The sequence below is a fragment of the Cherax quadricarinatus genome, chromosome 91 (genome assembly GCF_038502225.1).
Source record: "Cherax quadricarinatus isolate ZL_2023a chromosome 91, ASM3850222v1, whole genome shotgun sequence".
NCBI classification, from domain to species: Eukaryota; Metazoa; Arthropoda; class Malacostraca; order Decapoda; family Parastacidae; genus Cherax; species Cherax quadricarinatus.
Window position 1 is genome coordinate 8,086,178 of NC_091382.1, and position 23,265 is coordinate 8,109,442.

Here is a 23,265-nt window from a genome sequence, read left to right on the forward strand (position 1 = left end):
TAGCGGTAACGGTTTATCGTACGATGTGTCGTAATAGAGAACTGTATGGGAGGAGGTGGGAGAAGGATTTTTCGGAAGGGTATAGAATGTTAACGTTAGGTTTTCTCATCAATCTACGACTTGGACTGAGTGAGTAAGGGGGGGGGGTTGGGGATTACATACGGGAAGGGGGTTTTCAGGGGGACACAGCGGGGTCGCCTCCTGGGGAGGGGTGTGAGTGTAGGTGTATGTGGGTATATGAAGGTGTAGATGAGTGGCATACATGTATGTAGCATGCAAGTGGGCACAGAAACCAAAGATGATATCAAGTAATTACGTAGTACCTGAATGGAAAATTCTGTGTTTGATGTGTCAGGGTCGTCATGACCTTCTTCATGAATTAAGTGTGAATGGTGTCAAGATTATAGTTTTAAGACCGTGAAGAGCTTTAGGGCTTATGTAGAGTGTGCGTTTATAGCCTTTATTGGGCATAAATCATGTGCGATAATTGTATCGCGATGAGAGGTTATTAAATTATGTTTGTGTTTAGTGTTGTGGGTTTTTAGCGAGTGTACTGTCTTTATTTTAGCATTATATAATGTGCTCATCCAGTTGCTGCTAGATGGAACGATATTGACTTCCATAAATTTGTAATGCCTCGTTAAAAGTTTGTAATGGGACAGTATGGTTTAGTCTCTTACTTTATATAATGTGCTCAGCCGGTGGAAGAGGCTGTATTAATATTTAGTAATATTTGTTAATATTTATTTAGTATAAGTGTGAGGCTTAGGATTTGATTTTTGATTTAGGATTTGATTTTGATTTTGATTTTGATTTTGATTTTGATTTTGATTTTGATTTTATTTGATTTGATTTTGATTTTTTTCAATGCTTAAAAAGAGATTGTAGTGAGGCACGTATGTATGTGCTTAGGTACTTCTTATTGTATAGGGGTTAATTTTGGGAAGAGTATGTGATTGTTTTTAACTGAGATTGGGATGTAAGGTTATTACTCTGTTTATCTCCTGTGAAGGTTGTGAACCTTTGTCATATGTCCGTCATAGTATGTTAACTATACAAATCTGAAAGTTGTATATAGTGTATATTTTATATAGTTTATATAGTTATAGTTTATTTTGTTTATCATAGTATGTTATATGGAAAAGTTTGTGTGTATATGGGTAACCTCTTTTATGTCAATTACAATGTGTTGTTAATAATTGGCTAGTGTATGTTGTGTAGGATTGAGGATCCTACTGTATCCATTTTATATCTTAATTTAATATCAAGCTGTAAAGTTTTTAAATAAAATATAAAAAAAAAAAAAAGTTAACGGCTTAGGTTAAGTGGCACACTAGTGTTCCGTAGAGGAAGTCAACACGGAGCTATTGCATAGATCCAGCTGCCCATCTTTTCTCGCTAGTGTCGAGTGACTCCGCTCAAATAACACTGTAAAAGGAGAAAAACACTAAGTTACAAACCAGGACCAACACTCAAGATATGCAGAAGACCTACAAAAGAAACGCTAAGAACAAAGATTACGTAAAAACACAAAGTCAGATCATGTCTGGTTAAATTAATAACCCTGCTCACAATGTAACAATAAATAAGAGTGGAACTCACTACTTACAGATTTGATGGGAGCAGGAAGACAAATACTGTTAACTCTGCAGGAGGGACCAATGTTAACTCCCACCGGGAGGAGAAGCAGGGCGAGGTGGTAGAGGTAACAGTGCTTACACCTTGCTGAACAACCATTCAACCAATTACACTACCACCACCACTTATTCATGCTTTCACTCTTATCTAATGAACTTTTTCCTCACAGTGAGTCTCTTAGATGAAGAGATAGAACAGGGAGAAGTTGAAATGACAAACGCATGCAATACAGACAAGTTGATAAGACATACTGCAGCAGTTAGGTGTCTTTATTCTGAAACGTTTCGCCTACACAGTACGGGAAACGTATACAGAACACAAAGGCAGCAAAAGCATTAGAGAAGTAAAGAGGATGTAATCAGTCCATCACCCTTGATGAAGATGTTGTCTGGGGAGTGGATGGTACTGTTGAGTGGGGACATAGCTGATGTGGGGTGGTATTAATGGTGGTAATTTTATACCTGAGTGGAATAGCAGTAGTGGGTTGCTAGTGAGGAGTGCTGTGAGAAAGGATATTGGGATGGATGAGTGTAGGATTTGTTGGCATTGGGTAGGGAACATGAGAAGGATGGAGTGTGACTGTAAATGGTCCAAGTCAGAACAAAACGTCGTCGTACACTCCTCCTTCCTATGTGCGAGTTATTTATTCATTGTTACGTAAAGATGGAGTTTGTGTATTGACAGGTAGGATGTCTGGCAGACTGGGTGGCGGGCGTGTGTGTGTGTGCGGTAGAGGTTGTTGGGTGGCGCTGTGTGTTTGTGTTTGTGTGTACTCACCAGAGTTGTTGTTGCTGCGTTTGTTTATATTGCTGTAATTACTTAGATGAGTTTACAGGTGTTGATCTCCGGCACTTGGCCAGCCTGGTAACTTTCTGTTAGCTCTCGTGTGTATGTTTTTTAACTTTGCAGAATTTAAAGGTGTTGAGCTCCAGCAGTTGGTCCAGCATCTTAACTATCTTCCGGCTGATGTGATCTATCTCTGTAGTCTTTGCTATTTAACTCTTGTCTCTGCTCATCTCCAGTTCATTCTGAATCTCTCTTCCCCTAATAATTGTAACCCATTCATAACTAATTTCAAGACTTCTACTCTAGAAGCCTAGATTAAAATCAGAATTCATTTTTGACTGTTTATCAGATCCATTTGTTTTTAACACATCCACTTGGGCGAGGATTGTGTCCAGTTCCTCAGGTGGAAAATACCCTTTATTCTATAATCACAATGAGGATCTGGCACTAAACACAAAGGTGTCCAAGACTGCAAGTTCAGACCACAACTTAATCGAAGTTCTGCCCTGTAAACACACTGGACTTGTCCAGTGAAGCACAAACACACTGGTCTTGACCAGTGGAACACAAACACACTAGTCTTGACCAGTGGAACACAAACACACTGGTCTTGACCTAGTGAAACACAAACACACTGGTCTTGACTAGTGGAACACAAACACACTGGTCTTGACCAGTGAAACACTAACATACTGATCCTGACCAGTGGAACATAAACACACTGGTCCTGACCAGTGGAACACAAACACACTGGTCTTGACCAGTGAAACACTAACACACTGGTCCTGACCAGTGGAACACAAACACACTGGTCCTGACTAGTGTAACACAAACACACTGGTCCTGACCAGTAGAACACAAACACACTGGTCCTGACCAGTGGAACACATTGGTCCTGACCAGTAGAACACAAACACACTGGTCCTGACCAGAGGAACATAAACATGAAAGCGCATTCGACTAAATATAATTTTCAATAATCAAGTATTAACCGAGATCAATTAAATCATGACATATATATTAACCGAGATCAATTAAACCACGACTATACCGAGATCAATTAAACCACGACTTTACCGAGATCAATTAAACCACGACTTTATCGAAATATACAAGTAAGATATGATAAACCAGGACTTGAACCAGCAGCTCCCGAGAATGGCCATAAAAATACGTAAAAAAGGCACAATACCGTGACTGGAACAATACACAAATAACCCGCACATAGGAGAGAGGAGCTTACGACGATGTTTCGGTCCAAGTCAGACAGAAACGTGGTCGTAAGTTCCTCTCTCCTATGTGTGGGTTGTCTGGTTAGCAGTAACCTAAAACCAAGACAACAGTGCATTAGTGTTCGCAATAAAGCTAACAGAATTCTTGGCTTCATATCTAGAAGTATAAATAATAGAAGTCCTCAAGTTATTCTTCAACTCTATATATCCTTGGTTAGGCCTCATTTAGATTATGCTGCTCAGTTCTGGTCACTGTATTACAGAATGGATATAAATGCTCTGGAAAACGTACAGAGGAGGATGACAAAGATGATCCCATGTATCAGAAATCTTCCCTATGAGGATAGACTGAGGGCCTTGAATCTGTAAATAGCGTGCTGAAAATTTCCAGCCAAGACAGGACTCGCAGCAATGGTTTCAAGTTGGAAAAATTCAGATTCAGAAAGGATATAGGAAAGCACTGGTTTTGTAACAGAGTTGTGGATGAGTGGAACAAACTCCCGAGTACAGTTATTGAGGCTAAAACGTTGTGTAGTTTTAAAAATAGGTTAGATAAATACATGAGTGGGTGTGGGTGGGTGTGAGTTGACCTGACTAGCTTGTGCTGCTGGGTCTGGTGCAGTGCTCCATCCTTGAGTGGAGATGACCATACTGGGTGGGTCATTGGTCTAATCCGGTGGGTTAACATGGGCCTGCTCCGCATGGGTCAGTAGGCCTGTTGCAGTGTTCCTTCTTTCTTATGTTCTTATGTTCTTAAAAATACGTGGCAGACATGTACCATTAAGAAATACAAGAGAAGATGCAGATTTAAGAGAGGTGCTCCTCTACACACGAAGTCTGAGAATTTACAGAACTTCTCAAAGGCTGTAGACTTTCTAAAGGAAAGAAAAACTGGTTAGAATATTTGATTAAAACACTGAATTCAAATTTAGTGCATCAAACAGAGCTCAGGAGACACACGGAAGACAAGGCCGTAAATGAAATTGATAGAAATACAAAATATTCTTTTTCGTATACAAATTCCAGAGCAAAAACTGCATCTAGAATCGAACCCCAATAAAGAAATGAGTGAAACATTGGAGTCATAATATAACTGTGAGAGAGAAATTATATGGACGACAATAAATAAATGAGTGAAACATTGGAGTCACAATATGACTGTGTGAGAGTGAAATTATACGAAATGGACGACAATAAAGAAATGAGTGAAATATTGGAGTCACAATACGACTGTGTGTTGAATAAGCATTAACCCGTCTAAAGATTGACAATCCAAATGAGTTTTCTTTTATGTTGAAGAATCCAAACCGTGCTGACATCTTCATAATTCTGCCACAATTCTAACCTCATTAGACTTCGAAAAAGCCTTTCACAGCATACCCTTGCACTCTGCTCCAGACCCTGAATCCTGGAATTCCGTATTCGTTAGGAACTGTAAGAAATCACTGTTTAATGCACTGAATATCCTGTGAGGGAGAAACTTTACCACCGAGATCTATGGTTCGATCCCCGGTACGGGTGCAAACACTGGGCATTTTTCCTAAAGGCACCTGCTGTCCCTTCTCACCTAGTAGTAAATAGGTAACTGGGTGTTAGTCTACTAGTGTATGTCGCATCATAAGGACAAAATTAACCTAATTTGCCCGAAATCCTCTGAATAAATACGGACTTTCTATATAATATGTCACTGATGTCAGCTATGTAATATGTTACTGATGTCAGCTATGTAATATGTCACTGATGTCAGCTATGGTCTGTAAAAGTTGTATCATGTACTTGCAGAAACAAACATTTTTATTAGAAGTAATAATCCACACCATTGTTTGAACAACCCCTACCTCTCCTATCATCTCATTTCTATCACCATCCCCCTATTCATCCTTACCCCCCTCACTCCAGCCTCCTAGTCTCCCTATTCTCTTGAGCCTCTTTTGTAACATTTCTCACCTGCATCTATCCTTTCCTTGCTCCTTCCTATCCTCTCCATTTCCCTTTTTCTACACTCACGTCTTTGTCTTCCATGCCAATTCCTGTCATTTATGTTTTAAACTAACCTTACATATGTATATATATATATATATATATATATATATATATATATATATATATATATATATATATATATATATGTCGTGCCGAATAGGCAGAACTTGCGATCTTGGCTTAAATAGCAACGTTCATCTTGCCATATAGGACAAGTGAAAATTTGTGTATGCAATAATTTCGCCAAAATCATTCTGAACCTAACGAAAAAAATATATTTCACTGTGTTTGTTTAGAATTAAATTATTGTAAACAAATATAAAATACATTTTGTTGGGTTAGGCTAAAATAAATTGTTCTTGTTATAATAAGGTTAGGTAAGTTTTCTAAGATTCTTTTGGTGCAAAATTAAATTTTTTTACATTAACATTAATGAAAAAATATATCTTTAAACGTATAAGAGAAAATTTTACAAAGGACTTAATTTTAAATGAGTTCTTGCTAATTGACCAGTTTTGCATATTCGGCACGACATATATATATATATATATATATATATATATATATATATATATATATATATCTTGGGGAAAAGAATAGAGCAAGTTTGAGAGTTATATAATTGGGAATGATGGGAAATGGTACATATTTACAAATATCTTTATTCTTTTCTTATTTCTCTTGGTTTTGTGTAGATTGATCCTCCACGCGGGGGCGTTGACCCCCGAAACCATCTGCAGGTAAACTCCAGGTAATCCTCTGTTCCCTGGTCACCTTTCTGCATTTCCTTCACTATACTGCCCGTGGCTGTGTATAAAAAATTGTCAGGATTGCCTGGGTTTCAATTTCCTGTTTAGTATCTTCTCTCTGGCTGCTACTGATCCTAAAATCAATTTCACTGGACGTCGTCATTCTCCTGTGTACAATCACAACCAGTTCTCTTGTGTACAATCACAATTCTGTTGTATATAATCACGATTCTATTGCGTACAGTCATAATCAATTCTCTTTTATACACACAATCAATTCTTTTGTGTACAATCACAGTCAATTCTATTGTGAACAATCACAGTCAAATTTTTGTGTACAATCACAGTCTATTCTTTTGTATACAATCACAATTTCACTGGACGTCTGGCCGTCGTCATTGTCTTGCGTACAATCGGAATCTGAACACAATTGTTGTCTCAGTTCTTGTTGCCTCTGTGAGGTGTTGCTAAATCGTTTATCTCCCTTTGTTCATTTTTCCATCTTTGTTACGCATGGGCCAGTAGGCCTGCTGCAGTGTTCCTTCTTTCTTATGTTCTTATGTTTAGGCTGTACAGAAATCATCCTAGTTTTCTCTGCTCTGCTGTATGACTAAATATCTATAGTTCTCTTCATTTATAACAGCTTTTTCTATCAATGTCACTCGTCTGTTTTCATTTCGTCTGAAAGATTCAATTCCTCGACTGTCTCATGTTCATTTTCTGTTTCATTTTTTCCAGCTCACTCTGGTTAAGTAATCTCCCTGCCATTGCACCTTCCCTTTTGGCATGCATGTATCTTCTCTCATCATATGCTCTTTCCTCTCTGCCTTCTCCTGAATCATTTTTTTTCCCCTCTTCCTATTCCTGTTCCATCTGCGTTCTATTCCTTCAATCAAAAGAGACAAGTAATTTCCGTCTTCCTCCTACATCTCAACATTCATGTCACTTTATTACGAACACAGGTAGCAAATCAAGGCTTGTTACATCTAACAGTAACCAAATTTAGCCATATTGCAAGCAACAGAGCAAGACAACGGCAAGGCAAACACGGACGGGGTAGTTTCTTTTCCCTTATATTTCTTTATTGCTATGTACAATGTTTATAAAATTACGTTAGCAATATAAGGATAATTCAGAGCAGATAGACGTTCGAAGCAACAGGAGTGGATTCGACCAGCGTAAGCTGGTGTCTGTCACCCTGCCAGGCAAGTATGACCTCACCTTAACTGGGAGCCTTCACCTTATTGGTGGGTTGAACTGGATATTTAATACAGAAGCGGGGCCCCAGAACCGCTATACTCCGAATTACTAATTCATTGGTCGAGAAGGCATGTTAGTGGGTGTGTGATGAACATCGAATAAAAGTAACATGCTCAGCGTAAGTCACAGTGAGAAACACATCAGAAGGACTAATACTTCCAAGAGTCGACTGACACTTGGCCTCTGTATGTGTACTCACCTAGTTGTGGTTGCAGAGGTCGAGTCACAGCTCTTAGCCCCACCTATGTGTGTGTGTGTGTATGGAAAGGGGGGTTAGTTGAAGTGTGAGTGTGTAAGAGTGAAGGTGAGGGATGTTGAGGATATTTCACCATAAGAGCTGAGCCAGTCGAGACTAGTCCAGAGAGTTTGGTAAAGTTTTCCCGACCAGTCAATCCAAACTTTGGTTCAACATTCTTTGTTTACACTATCCTGAACTGCCAGGGGCTGTATCGCTGCAGTGTTGCAGCTGTGTTTCTGTAGTGCTGTTGCCATTGTTGATGTTGTTTTGAAGCATTGTTCCTGCAGTGTTGCTGCTTTCTGCAGTGCTTCTCGCAGTGTTGATGCTGTATTGGTACTGTGGTGCTGCAGTGTTGCAGCTGTGTTTCTGCAGTGTTGATACTCTGTTACTGTGATGTTGCAGCAGTGTTCCTGTCATGTTGGAACTATTTCTGCTGTGTTGATGTAATGTTGGAGCGATGTTGGTGTGTTGCAGCGGAGGTGCTATTATGTTGCTGCATTGTTGCTCCTGTGTTGTTGCTTGTTGCTGTGATGTTACAGCTGTGATGCTGCTATATTGCAGTAAAGTTATTGTGACGCTACAACACTGTTGTTAACAACACAGATGCAACTTCGCAGCAACAGCGTAGTATATATATATATATATATATATATATATATATATATATATATATATATATATATATATATATATATATATATATTTATATATATATATAAGGGTCGTGACAGCTCAGAGACGTACAGACTATTCACCTGAACTTGAAGATTTTGGTGTCAGTATACGTATAGCAGATCTAGCTTATGGTGTAGGCGATGTTTTGATCAGAACTTGATAAACCTGAGCGAAACGTCGTCCAAAATAAAAGACTGCTCTATATAAAGTATCTTAATACCATCTTGTCGGCTTGTTTTTCAGTGAGTTTTGTTGTCGTAGTTAAGGGTAGTGACAGTCTGAAGAACTAAAGAGAATACCAACGGGCTTCATTGTTGTTATCAACAAATTGGATTCACAGGATTTTGCCGATCGTGTAACTGAACTGCTTGTTAATTATGGGGATTTTACTGTTCAGAAGTTATATCCAATTTTCACTGATTCTTTTTCCAATTTTAGCTATACGAGCACAGGATTATCATACGCGAATCATGTGTGCGTATGAGCGCGGGTTTGTGTGTGTATGAGTATGGGGTTGTGTGTGGATATAAGTGAACTTGTAATACGTATACAGACAAAGCGTAAGAGATTGAGTGTATGATTGTTGATGTTTTATAAGTGGGAGTCTTATGAGGAGGTGTGGACATGTTCGTGAATATTTATATTGGCGGGTTCGTTAATTAGTTAAAGCGTATCGAATACACAAGGGAACATTAGGGCTCCTCATCTCTTCACCATACAATAAGGGATATGATCGCATACAATACTGACAAGTTAATGAGACACATGTACAACCATTGTTCATGTTTCTCATCAACTTGTCGGTACTGTAAAGCATATTCACGCTGTCAGACACCGGAAAAAATGGTACCTTAGCACAGAGAACATTTTCGACAACATTACTGACTGTCCACTAGTTACGAGTGAGAAGGATTGGATTTGAGAGGGACGTATCCAGTAGGCTTGCTACACTGCCTCTGTAATTACATTCTTTCTTCTACTAGTGGGCACTGCCTCTTCTGTTATCAAGATGTTCTGTGCCTTTCCTTGACACTATGTCTCATTCTACTGCTACAGCTTCTCATTGTTCCACACTATGGAGCAGAACTCTTCTCCAGGCTGAGGGACTGACCACCTCAAAACGGTACAAGGGTATCTGCTTCCTAGACGATTGTGTCCCAGTCATTGGTGCCCCTGGGCATTTGCATCCGGCTTTCTTGCGTCCCGGTCATTTGGGTCCCAATATATGTAACTACTGGGTAAGAACCCCCCCTGTTATATATGCTAAGACTCTTATCTCAGCTCAAAAAGCAACCGTCTAATCAATTAGGGTAATTGTAAACAAATGAGGGGCGCCTCGTTTGCGACATAGACACTTATAAACAAACCTTCTCATAATTACAAAAAAGGGTTGATTCACTATAGGTGCAATGGTTATGCTGAAGAAATCAACCTTTGCGTTTTATTCCCTGCATATAAACATAAATGAAATATGTATTGGGTTACAAATGTCCGGGATGTAAAAAAAACGGGCGCAAATGTTCAGGGACGCCTATGACAGGGACGCATTTGACCGGGGCACACTTGTCCAGAACGCAATTGTCCCGTCACCTGTCAAAACTACATCGTCAATTGTGATGGACCGATCACATCTTTACTACAACTAACTGTTGCAGATGTGTTTTATCATCCACCCAGGGATACATTAATCCCTGAAACAGGGATAGAAGAAAATTCTCAGTATGCACAATAAGAAGCATACATATATCGATATGTTCCGTGACCGCATGATCATCTGAAGGTGAAGTGAGAGGCAGCAGGTGTTGGTATAACATTCAGACACTCTGTGAATGATGAGAGGCAGCAGGTGTTGGTATAACATTCAGACGCTCTGTGAATGATGAGAGGCAGCAGGTGTTGGTATAACATCCAGACACACTGTGAATGATGAGAGGCAGCAGGTGTTGGTATAACATCCAGACACACTGTGAATGATGAGAGGCAGCAGGTGTTGGTATAACATCCAGACACACTGTGAATGATGAGAGGCAGCAGGTGTTGGTAAGAATGATCTGAAGAAGGAAGTGTAGTCATCGGAGACAAAATATTAAAGCAAACTTTACGTATTCAGAGGAAGAAGAAGACGCAGAAGAACTGGCGAGGACAGGGAAGAAGAGGAGAGAAAAGGGTAATGGGAGACAGTGAAGTAGGTTTGATTTTTATTTAATGTCCGCTTTTTTTATCTAAATATCTATTAGGAATGCCTCCTTCTTCTGCTATCTTTCTGGATGTCACTCCGAGTCATTCTGATTTCATGAATGCTAACTTCCTGAAGGTTGTGACATGTATTTAAGACCTTTCTATCCTAATCAAAGCATGACAGGTCACAGACCGCGATTATCGGCCGGAGAATCGAGCCTCAACCACACTTAAAAAACTGAGAAAATTCTTACAGGGTTGACGTTCTGTGAAAAATGCTAAAGTATATTCCTTAAATTCGTGATGACTTCGTTGAGGCTAAGTTATCTTCTTAGGAATCATTTTCACTTCCTGGAAGCCTTGTTTTATGGAAGACTTGATAACCTGCTGGAAGTTAGTGCTTCTGGAGCGATGCCAGCGGGAAATTGTTCCAGGGATCGAGTTAATGAGCCGCTGAAGGATTAGACAGGCATGTGATAAATATTTAGATGTTGGAGTGTAAATTTCTGAAAAAAGGGAAAGAATGAGAGCTTATGCAAATGAAGGGAGTTAGTGAGTGAGTGCGTGTGTGTGTGTGTGTGTGTGTGTGTGTGTGTGTGTGTGTGTGTGTGTGTGTGTGTGTGTGTGTGTACTCACCTATTTGTACTCACCTATTTGTGGTTGCAGGGGTCGAGTCTTAGCTCCTGGCCCCGCCTCTTCACCGGTTGCTACTGGGCCCTCTCTCTTCCCGCTCCATGAGCTTTATCAAACCTCGTCTTAAAACTGTGTATGGTTCCTGCCTCCACTACGTCATGTTCTAGGCTATTCCACTGACTTACAACTCTATGACTGAAAAAATACTTCCTTCCTGTGTGTGTGTGTGTGTGTGTGTGTGTGTGTGTGTGTGTGTGTGTGTGTGTGTGTGTGTGGATTTGCTTGTACTGTTACAAAGTGGTCGGGTCGGCTTGTGTGTGGCTGTCGTTACAAAGTTTTCATTATATTAAGCACTGGTTGACCTTTTAGTTCAACCTTACAGTAAATTTCACGTAATTCCTCAACTCATTCGCTCCTCGCCTTTACCTTTCTCATTTTCTTTCCTCTTGTCCTCACTTTAACCATTATTCTCTCTTTCTATCCCGTTCTTATCTCCCTCATTCTCACCTTTCCCCAAGTTTCCGCATTCTCTGTAATTATCTCCCTCTCGCCCTCAAAATTCAACCTCTCAAAACGGATTAGTAAGACGCTCTTCCATATACCGTATTTCGCGGCTTATAAGACGCGGCTCGGCATCGGACGTAACTGGAAGAGCAACAGTCCACCCAACACCACTCTTATAGCTCCCGTCATTGACCTTCAGTTTATAGGACGCAGGCTGGTTTTTAGAGACTTTTTATGGAAAAAAACATGCGTTTAATAAGCCGTGAAATACGGTAGTTAGTTTCATGTTCAGGTATTCAAGGCGAGTGAGCATAACACGGAGAAGGATGCAGTTTATCTCTTATCTCCATCAGATCTCCACACAGGAGACAGTTGAAGAAATGCCTGCACATGGTATTAGAGGAGAAATTCTCTTACGAATCCTAGGCAATAAAGTAACTTGTTCTCAGGTTAAAACTTCCAATTTCCCCCAGAATAACTATTTCTTCCAGTTTTAACACACAGTAAAAATTTAACATTTGTTATTACCATTCAGAGAAACTTAATGTAGGTTAATACATTAAACCACTTGACAATAAAATTACCTATTATGTCGTGCCGAATAGGTAAAATTGGTCAGTTAGCAAGAACTCATTTAAAATAAAGTCCTTTCTAAAATTTTCTCTTATACGTTTAAAGATATATTTTTCCATTTATGTTAATGTAAAAATTAATAATTTTGTACCAAAAGAACCTTAGAAAACTTACCTAACCTTATTATAACAAGCGCATTTTAATTTAGCCTAATCCAACTAAATATAATTTAGACAAGTTTACAATAATTTAATAATAATCACAATGAAATATATTTTTTTTCATTTAGTTCAGAATAATTTTTGCGAAATTACTGCATACACAAATTTTTGCTTGCCTTATTCGGCAAGAAGAGCGTTGCTATTTAAGCCAAAATCATAAGTTTTACCGATTCGGCACGACAAATATATATATATATATATATATATATATATATATATATATATATATATATATATATATATATATATATATATATATATAATATATATATATATATATATATATATATATATATATATATATATATATATATATATATCAATATATATATATATATATATATATATATATAATATATATATATATATACATATGTGTGTGTGTGTGTGTGTGTGTGTGTGTGTACGCGCATGCAGAACAACTAATATGAAGAAAAAGTGAACTTTTAAGCGCTTTCGCGAGTTCTCACATTATCAAGGAACTGTAAAAATAAATGATCAGCAGAAAGCATGTAAGAACGAGGTTACACCTCGCGGTCAGCTTACATCACCTGACCCATTATGATGATGTAGGCAGATGGTGAAGGTCAGGCCCGTGAGCGGCTTCACTGAAACTCGTTCACGGAAGTGTCACTGGGTCAAATCAGGTCATTTATGGTGTGCAAATAATGGGATAACCTAAGTCGGACCCATGGATCTACAGCCGTTATGGATTATGGATAACAACATGCCTAGTTGCGCGTCCCGCACAGGTCCATCTCAAATCCAACCAGTGGTGTGCAGAGGGGAGGCCGAAGGGGTGGTGGCCCAGGGCATCCAAATGAGGGGGGCATCCAATTAGAGAGGGAAATAAGATAGTGATTTGAGGCATACAATCAAGGAGTCTTTGGGGCATACAATCAAGGAGTTGGCCCCGGGCATCACCAGACTTCTCCACGCCACTGAATCCAACCTCCATGACAATCCCCACCTGATTTTCCACAGTGGAAATAAGACAGTCAGTCCTCGATGACGCACTGACTCTCTTGGGTTATCCTGGGTGGCTAACCCTCCAGGTTAAAAATCCCAACAAATCTTATTTTACATATCATCCCTACTTCAGCATGGAGGAGAACAGGACACTCACACAGGATAGCAACAAGGCCTCCAGTAGAGAATTTTTGATAGGCTTACACTAAACACCAGAATTCAAAATATAAAAAAAAATATGTATGTGCAAATTATCTATGATTATAATTATAATAATATTTTTTAATGGGGTGGACCTTAGGTAGGCCAGCAGAAGGCATCGGTCAGATGACCAAACGCTCCAGCTGCGGGCTATCATATGACTAGGACCCGCGTCAGGAAACACGAACCTTACCTAACCTATAAAGAATATTCCTGATTGGTTGTGAACAGGTTACATACACACCTTAATGACCTCCGTGTCGTCGATTGGCTTTAAACATAAGGGCATAACAAAGGAGGAACACTGCAGCAGGACTACTGGCTCATACAAGGCACCGCTCCAAACTTGTCCTACAGGAAAAACAAAAGACACAATACCATAACTGTAACAATACACGAATAAGCCGCATATAGGAGACAGAAGCTTATGATGACGTTATCTTCCGAGTTAGACCATTTACAAAGTCACACTAACAAAAAAGAGTGAGGGAGCCAGTATATATAGGTGAGGAGAACAGGGGCGGGACCAAGAGAGGAAGAAAAAGTAGTGATTTCGGTGAAGTTGTAATAGTAATACTTGTAGTAGAAAATAGAGAGAAAGAGGAGTGAAGGGTGAAGAAAGGCAATAGTAACAGTAGCAGCAATCGTTGTAGAAATGGAGTGGTAGTCGTAGTAGTAAATTGTACAAGTCGGACCGAAACGTCGTCTTTCAACTATGTGCAGGTTATATGTGTATTGTTCTCCAAGACCCTACACTCCAAGACGTCAAGATGAACATGCTTCAGCTTGTCTGTCACCTGCAGAAGATAACAACATCTTCAAGTGGAAGTATGACACGAGTCCCAGCAAGGGGGAACTGAGATAATATTGCCAGGAATGATGAGTCTGGATTAATCACAAGTCCCTCCAGTCTGAGGGACTGATTACCTCAATCTCCTTCTGATCTTCACTATTCTTTGTATTGGACTGATGAAGCCACTGTGTAGCTGCTTCAGTCCAAGATACTGGGGCTGAGTACGAGCCCATGAGTACCGTGAGTACCACTGAATGGGGCAGATAATGAGTGCCATGTCGGTATAGTGGAGGGCTGACATTTCCCAGCCATTGGTTTGATTCCAGCACTACCTAACGAAAAACTTACAACTGTTAATTACTAACATTCGGGCACAATAACAGCATTGGGACAAAAGCTATCCTCTGGCAGCGTTTGTGTTGGCGGATGACCTTTCGACCGGTGCAAAGTTGGTGGCTATGATGACCTTACCAAGACTAATGTGGCTGGCTGGTTCAAGAACTCATTTTCGAAGGCATACAGGTGTGATCAAATAGGTACAGTTAGTATAAAGATGGACGTCATTTTCCTGCTAGGTACACTGAAGAGAAAGCACCTAATTTTTGCACAGCGATAATGGAACATATTTTCCAACTCTCTGGATGTATTTCTTTGCAAAATAAACCACTTAGATCAATGTATTTCTTCATGTGGTATCGGGGCTAAAATTTAGAAGCCTACTTGACGAACTACTGGATTACCTGATCAAAAAACAAATAAAACACTAATATAATTACTACTATTACTATTACTACTGCCGCCGGCAGCAGCAATGCTGTTGCTGCTGCCGTTACTACTGTTGCTACTATTATTTCTGCAAGTTCTACTATTACTACTACTGTTACTACTAATATTGCTACTAGGTACTACTAGTTATTATTTCTTCATTACCACTACTACTACCACTACTAATGTTACTATTACTGTTACTACTATTATTGCTACTGTTGCTACTACTACTATTTACACTGTTGTTACTAGGCACCACTACTGTTATTTCTTCATTGCTACTAACATCATCATTACTACTATTACTATCACTGATAATAATAATAATAATAATAATAATAATAATAATAATAATAATAATAATAATAATAATAAAAATATTTTTAAATTTTGGCTCATGTCAATATTTTCTACAAAAAATATTTTAATCACCAAGACAATATTACAATTATTTATATTTATATTGAAAAATACTGGATATAATATATATATATATTCAGGATCTTGTAAAGGTAATCCTCGTTTTGTTTTTTTAAATGAGATGGATAACCCAGCACCGGGAAGCCAACACGGCTACCATCACCCTGGGTAGACCTCAGGGGCTGCTATCACCTTGGGTAGACCTCAGAGGCTGCCATCATCCTGGGTAGACCTCAGGGGCTGCTATCACCTTGGGTAGACCTCAGAGGCTGCCATCACCCCAAGTTCAGTTTTTACCTGTATGCGTAGTGGTGACAGTTGATATTGACAGAATAGCTTATTGCGACTATTTTGTGGCCTGTGTAAGTTGTTTTTATAGTAACATATTTTCTCATCCCATATTTTCTTTTACATTGATAATATGCTTCCAGATATTTTGTTTCCGTATACATGTATTTAATTCATATTTTTAGTATAAACTGGCATTACTATACTTTTTCCAATATATATGTATATATATATATATATATATATATATATATATATATATATATATATATATATATATATATATATATATATATATATATATATATATATATGTATGTATGTATGTATAATATATGTGTATATGTGTATATATATATATATATATATATATATATATATATATATATATATATATATATATATATATATATATATATATATATATATATATATGTATATATATATATATATATATATATATATATATATATATATATATATATATATATATATATACACACACACACACACACACACACACACACACATACGTACTCATATACAACAGGCCTAGTGTCTAATCGACATGTGCCTAAGACAAAATGGTAACTAACATGCTTAACGAGAGGTGTGTATATTGCGTGGTAAGCCAGAGGTTGCTGAACGAAGGGTGTATATAGTGTTGGTATGGCAACGTTGCTTAACCATAAGAAATGCACGTTATTACAACAATAGACTATGGTAGAGAGGTCCCTCTCAGATCCTGCCCTTCTACACTAGTGTGACCATTCTTAACTACTGATTTGTAGCACCAATGAACCAATGGATGCTGTGTCAACATCCATGGTCGACTACTCTTCAACCTGCTTATAGACCTGATCTTAGATCAATGGTATGCAACACCCGCAATATCAGGAATATTCTCTTTTTTTTTCAAGTGGAAATGGAACCAAAACTTGCTTAGAGTGGCTGAGAAGCCACGTTACGATATCTATGTAATTCTAAGGCCTCTAGCAACAACTGCCTGACTCACCGGACAAACAGGAAGTCTGACCACAGGATGTAAGCGGTAAAAGAGCTCTTACATCTGGCCACAGGTTTCCTACAGGATTAACTTGTGTCGGGAAGCATTCACCTGCTTTCCAACAAAGATGACATCATTATCTGTACATACAAATAAGGAGTCAGATATACACGCGGAAGTTCTACTTCCCAGTATATATAACAACCTATATCCTCTCATATCCCCTATATATTGCGGGGGTTAAATAGGTCTTGCTTTTCCATAATGTGATAGTGTTGACTACCCTCATCAATGAGACATATCTGTAATCCCATGTCTTAATGTTTCAAATAAATTCGTTACTTTTTTTCTGTATTCTTACGTCTCAATATCTTCTTGCAGGTACGGAGGTGTGAATTGCGCTGCGTAATGCGGGTATGAGTGCAGCGGAGCCAGTTTGATTTAGACAGATGTGGGTAATACGTTATCTTAATTAGTAAGGTCTGTATATTAAGCAAAGGGCAGTGGCATGACATCATTTACTGTGATGCAGAATTAGACACATGCGCAACATCTGAGTATCTTTACTTGCAGACGTCTCGTCATCCAATGGCTTTATCAGTGCAATACGTACGTAGTCCTCCAATGGCTTTATCAGTTCAATACGTACGTAGTCATCCAATGGCTTTATCAGTGCAATACGTACGTAGTCATCCAATGGCTTTATCAGTGCAATACGTACGTAGTCATCCAATGGCTTTATCATTGCAATACGTACGTAGTCATCCAATGGCTTTAGCAGTTCAATACGTACGTAGTCATCCAATGGCTTTATCAGTGCAATACGTACGTAGTCATCCAATGGCTTTACCAGTGCAATACGTACGTAGTCATCCAATGGCTTTATCAGTGCAATACGGTACATAGTAAAGACGAGATAATCAGTCCCTCAGCCTAGAAGGTGATGAGGACCATATTCTTAATCCGAAGCACAAGCAGAAAGATTGGTGCTTATATACTGGAGTCAGACGAGGTACGGCAGACGAGGACATTGTCACTGGTAGCTGGGATTCCCGAGTGGAAGTAGATCATTCCAGAGAGTTGAGCAATGAGTTAGAAAGTTGTGGAGATGTCCTCTGTACTAAGATTCCATGATGTCGCTGTGTCTGATAAGTTATGTATCGTCTCCCACTGTCTTCTGCATGTATATCTGGTCATCAGACCTTCTATTGTATTGATAAAGCCACTGGATGGCGAAATGTCTACTATTAAAGATACCTTGGTGTTGCACTTGTGTCTAATTCTTCATCTTATCGGTGCTGAATACCATTGATCTACACTTCTTGTGTTTGTGTTTAGGAGGTCAGAATGGTCGCTGACCAGTGTTGGTGAGTTCATGTCCAGTGACATAGTCAAGTCTAACCTCCTGTGCTCTAGGTACGCATGTTTTATTAAGATCTAAGGATTCAACTTCCAGGAATAAGGTCTTCCTGGAGTCCCTCCAGGGAAATCCAGGTGGGAGCTGGTAACATAGGATTAGGTGTGCGTGTCACACCAGGCGCTGCATCCCGAGGTGAACGCAGCACAGTTATCCACGCACCGACCCTTTCTCTTCCACAATTTAGGGCTTTACGGTGTTTATGGGAGAGTGTATCTCTGCCGTGTGCGTGGTATTTAGTTTTCTTGTGTATTTAGCTATGGCGGGTAGGGGTGCTGTGGTTTCTCAATGTGTGTGTGTGTCCCAGCTGCGGCAGATCCTTTGGGACAAAATCTGGATTAAGGGTGCATAGGTGAGCAGTGAATGGAGACAAATGGTTTTTAATACTTGACGTGCTGTTGGAGTGTGAGCAAAGTAACATTTATGAAGGGGTTCAGGGAAACCGGCAGGCCGGACTTGAGTCCTGGAGATGGGAAGTACAGTGTCTGCACCCTGAAGGAGGGGTGTTAATATTGCAGTTTAAAAACTGTAGTGTAAAGCACCCTTCCGGCAAGACAGTAATGAAGTGAATGATGGTGAAAGTTTTTCTTTTTCGGGCCACCCTGCCTTGGTGGGAATCGGCCAGTGTGATAATAAATAAAAAATAAGATAGGCAGCATATAGATGAAATACACGAAGGTTTGGTAAAATCTGGGGATGTTATGCGGACAAATCCGCGTTATATTCAAGATACTTATAATCTGATTATTAAATCTAAGGCAGAAGTTATTGAAACAATTAATGCTGACCAGTAAGTCCCTTTTCGAGGGTTAATTAGCTACTACATCGACTCTAAAGTCATCGTACTTTAAATGTGATTGTATGTACTTATTTGTGGTTTACGGGATCATGTCTCAGCTCCTGGTCCTGCCCTGTGTAACTGACTATTACCATGATAATCTCCTTCTCATCCTCATGCCCTTATTGAGTCCTGTAAACTCAAAGTCGAGTCATTCTACTTGACCTCTGTGGAACTGTGTTCCTAGATACCTGTAGAGAATTAGTGATTCTTGACCTTTTGTGGTAGTGTGTTAAGGGTTTTTGCAAGCGCTCTCAATGTTATAATTTGTCAAAACCAGCAATTACGTACTTGTGGTACACTTAAACTTTAATATTTCCATCCAGGTATTGAGCTCATAGGTTAGGTTAGGTTAGATAAGGTTAGGTTAGGTAAAGTTAGGTTAGGTTAGGTCAGGCAGGTACACACAAATAACCCGTACATATGAGAGAGAGAAACTTACGACTACGTCTCAGTGTGACTGTAAATGGTCCAAGTCGGACCATTTACAGTCGTAAGCTCCTCTCTCCAAGTCGTAAGCTCCTCTCTCCAAGTCGTAAGCTCCTCTCTCCTAAGTGCGGGTTATTCGTGTATTGTTCCAGTCACGGTATTGTGCCTTTCTGTTCTTTAGCTTAGGCAAAGTCTATCAGGAAACAGAACAAGTGTTACCTAACGTGGGTGTGAGTAATATTATGACCCTTAGCTGAAGCTTTTTGTCATCTGACCGAGACCTTTTGCTGGTTATTATTATTATTATTATTATTATTATTATTATTATTATTATTATTATTATTATTATTATTATTATTATTATTATTATTATTATTATTATAGCCATTACATTTGGGCTTAGAGAGCCATATTACTCTAGGAATTTATACAAGTCTGTGTTGGAATTATCACCTTCACAGGTGATAATTCGATCAAGCCTCTTCCCGTCTTGGGAGATTCTGGGTGAGAAGATGAAAGAGGAAGAGAGGAGGGTAAGAAGAAAGGTTGATAAAGGGGGAATAAAGAAGGGGAAAGATGAAGACGGGATGATAAAGGATGATAAAATGAAGGAGGGAAAGATAGAGAGGATGGTAGGAAGAGAGGATGACAGAGGAATATTAAACGAGGGGAATATAGGAGGAGAGGAGGATGAAGAATTAAAAGGAGGCGAAAGAGGAAGATAAAGGGAAGAGGAAGATAATCCTGTGGGGGGGGGGGTTTAACGAGCTAGACGAAAGTTAAAAAAAAATGGTAAAATAAAGGAGGGAGAAGAAAGGAGAGGAGACAAGACGAGACGAGACGAGACGAGACGAGACGAGAAGAGAAGAGAGGTGAGAAGAGGAGAGAGAAGAGAGGTAAAGTAAAACAATATCCACACAGATTTTCCTACTTGTCGTATCTTGCTATTTAGGCAAGAGTCATGTCACTTATACGCCAGTCATGCCACTTATATGCGAGTCATGTCACTTATACGCCAGTCATGTCACTTATACGCCAGTCATGTCATTTATATTCGAATCGTGTCACTTATACGCGAATCATGCCATTTATACAGGAATCATGCCATTTATACGCGAGTCATGTCATTTATACGCTAGACATGTCATTAATACACGCGTCATGTCATTTATGTACGAATGTCATTTATACATGAGTCATGTCATTTATGTACGAGTCATGTTATACATGCAAGAATGTCATTTATAAACGAGTCATGCCATTTAAACACAAATGTCATTTTTATAGAAATCATGTCATTCATGCACGACTTATGTCATTTATACACAAGTCATGTCATTTTGGCAACACTCATGTCATCTGTATACGAATTATATAATTTATCAACAATTCACGTCATTTACACGATTCATGCCATTTATCAGGATTCATGTCATTTATCAGGAGTTATATCATTTATTAAGAGTCATGTCATTTATATATTCGTCATGTCATTTATACACAAGTCACATTATGGATAACAATTAGAAAACAGCTGAAACTCACAAGGTGTGTGTGAGAGAGAGAGAGAGAGAGAGAGAGAGAGAGAGACCCTTGGCTCATGGGGAAAGAGTGCATCTAAGTTCCTTAGGTAGCTAGGTAAAAGACTCATCAGGGTAATTAGGGATCTCAGGGCAGCTAGTTTTCTGTTCCAGCGACTCAGCGCTGCTGTTCAGAGGGGTAATGCCTGCTGTATTTTGGGCACGCGCCCCAGTTCTGAAGACCTGGATGAGATTTTCGCCTTATAACCAGTGACAAACACGTAACAATATGTACCAGACATATGTCTCTCACATCTCATGTACTGTATATACCATGTTTATATATATATATATATATATATATATATATATATATATATATATATATATATATATATATATATATATATATATATATATATAAATATATATATATATATATATATATATATATATATATATATATATATATATATATATATATATATATATTGTAATGTAATATTCACTTCAAAGAAGGGAAGGTGAGGGAGTTAATTATGAATCAATCAACCACTAAGATTGGAGGTAATATTGCAATCTTTATTTACAACGTAGGGCATGATAGCCGTAATCTTGCCTAATCTTGCTCTCACGCGGGATGAACCTCTCCCACGCGGAGCTTTGATCAATCACCTGCGTCATACGAGGCAGTGTACATCACACACAGACGTAAGCAGAAACACAAACACAAACTACAATATATATATATATATATATATATATATATATATATATATATATATATATATATATATATATATATATATATATATATGTATATATATATGTGTGTGTGTGTGTGTGTGTGTGTGTGTGTGTGTGTACTCACCTATTTGTACTCACCTATTTGTGGTTGCAGGGGTCGAGTCCTAGCTCCTGGCCCCGCCTCTTCACCGGTTGCTACTAGACCCTATCTCTCCCCGCTCCATGAGCTTTATCAAACCTCGTCTTAAAACTGTGTATGGTTCCTGCCTCCACTACGTCATTTTCTAGGCTATTCCACTGCCTTACAACTCTATGACTGAAGAAATACTTCCTACTATCTCTCTGACTCATTTGTGTCTTCAACTTCCAATTGTGGCCTCTTGTTTCTGTGTCCCCTCCCTGGAACATCCTGTCCTTGTCCACCTTGTCTATTCCACGCAGTATTTTATATGTCGTTATCATGTCTCCCCTGACCCTCCTGTCCTCCAGTGTCGTCAGGCCGATTTCCCTTAATCTTTCTTCATAGGACATTCCCCTTAGCTCTGGAACTAACCTTGTTGCAAACCTTTGTACTTTCTCTAGTTTCTTGACGTGCTTTATCAAGTGCGGGTTCCAAACAGGTGCTGCATACTCCAGTATGGGCCTGACATACACGGTGTACAGTGTCTTGAATGATTCCTTACTAAGGTGTCGGAATGCTGTTCTCAGGTTTGCCAGGCGCCCATATGCTGCAGCAGTTATCTGATTGATGTGTGCTTCCGGAGACATGCTCGGTGTTATACTCACCCCAAGATCTTTCTCCTTGAGTGAGGTTTGCAGTCTTTGGCCACCTAGCCTATACTCTGTCTGTGGTCTTCTGTGCCCTTCCCCTATCTTCATGACTTTGCATTTGGCATTTTGGCATTTGTGTGTGTGTGTGTGTGTGTGTGTGTGTGTGTGTGTGTGTGTGTGTGTGTGTGTGTGTGTGTGTGTGCGTGCGTGGCGCTTTGTTGTAATTCTTTTGTTATCTGTTGTAGTGGGTGCCCGGTTCCTGGTTCTTAACTAGCGAATGGGTCATCACTTTACAAAAGCAGTGTGAGGAGACACTTGTTTCCCCACTCTTCCTGTCTTTATCTGTTTTATCCTCCCTCTCTTCATTCTCCCGTCTCTTTCTTCTTCTGTGTTTTTCTCGTGCAATGTTTTCCCACCCTCTTTGTCAT